The 1,475-nt window shown below is 38.2% G+C and overlaps 1 non-coding gene across 1 annotated transcript; it reads right to left on the bottom strand.

The window, feature by feature from the left end:
* Nucleotides 1-551: 551 nt before the first annotated feature.
* LOC138434807 (U6 spliceosomal RNA) lies at nt 552-659 on the bottom strand. Its single transcript, XR_011254887.1, has one exon. It is a non-coding gene; the product is annotated as a U6 spliceosomal RNA (small nuclear RNA).
* Between the last annotated feature and the right edge of the window lie 816 nt (nt 660-1,475).

Consider the following 1,475-nt stretch of genomic DNA (forward strand, 5'->3'; position numbering starts at 1 on the left):
CTATGCATGAGTGAGTCTGGAAATAGTGGGAGTTTCCTAGCCCTGTAGCTTATGGTATAATACAATAATAGAATAGACAGAGTTTATTTAAGTGGGAGGACAGGGGATCATGGCTGTTAAAATTATTTTTTATGACTCTTCTCTAATCTTTCAGAGTTACATTTAGTAGAAGTCATTCGTGTTATTCAATGAGAAGCTATTAAAGCAGCTTATGTCCCCCCACCCTGTGTACACTACAAATAAAAAATACTTACACTGATAATATTAGCTGTACTCTCAGGTGAAGGCTTTGGTTCTGAACTCATGTTTGTCTTCATTATGTCTTAAAACATCTACCCTATCAGCTCATTTTGGCCCTTTGTGCACAGCAAATGCTGAAGCTTGTTCTGAATTCAGAGAGGAAAAAGATCAAATATATTCCCAGTGGACACCAGACTTTTATTTTTCCTTTCTTCTTCTCTCTGCCAAAGTGATGAACATATCCTATTTTGCTATTTAGAATTGTGTTTTTTCAGATTAGAGGATAATTGCTTTACAGTGTTGTGTTGGTTAAAAATATGGAACACTTCTGGAATTTGCATGTCCACCTTGGGCAGGGGCCGTGCTAATCTTCTCTGTATCGTTCCAGTTTTTAGTATATGTGCTGCTGAAGCAAGCACTAGAATTGTGTTATTTTTAATGTTTTAATGACTAGAGTAAAAACCTTTACTGAGTCTCACCGAGGACTTGAAGTGAAATAGGCTATCTAATGGAGAGAACCTTGTTTATAGTTCCTGTCTTTCTGTTAGTTTCATAGCCTTCAGTGGATCCTGGATCCTAAGGCAAAGATTAAGGACACACACTGTCATTTCAAAAAAAAAAGCAAAAGGAAGATAATAATTCACAATCTTGTGGACACTGCATACAAAATTAGTGTTTGCAAGAATCAATAATGGTGGAATGTTGGTGATTTCATACAATTTAACCTCCTACATCACACAGCATACCCCAGTAGTTTGGAGTGTGATCTTTGGAGTTCTCCATTTACTAGCATTTACCATTTACCATTTACTCCATGCACCATACTGTAACTTTGGGCTAGTCAGTTTCCCCATTTGGATGATCTTCATTGGATTATTGTGGAAACTGAAGAAAGTTAGAGGACTATTGTGAAGATTTAACCTGTTTAGAAATGTGATCTGTTGAAAATAACATGTTTATCTAGCAGATGGACACAGGGAAACTTTTGCAGGTGATGGGTATGTTTACTACCTGTACGGTGGTGTTGATAACATAGGTATATGCATGTGTGCATGCTAAGTCACTTCAGTCGTGTCTGACTCTTTCCAACCATATGGACTGGAACCTGCCAGGCTCCTCTGTCCATGGGATCCTCCAGCCAAGAGTATTGGAGTTGGTGGCCATGCCCTCCTTCAAGAAGCACAGCATGGATGGATACATAAGTCCAAATTCACCAAGTTGTATACATTAATGAG

Source organism: Ovis canadensis, chromosome 2, assembly GCF_042477335.2.
Source record: "Ovis canadensis isolate MfBH-ARS-UI-01 breed Bighorn chromosome 2, ARS-UI_OviCan_v2, whole genome shotgun sequence".
NCBI classification, from domain to species: Eukaryota; Metazoa; Chordata; class Mammalia; order Artiodactyla; family Bovidae; genus Ovis; species Ovis canadensis.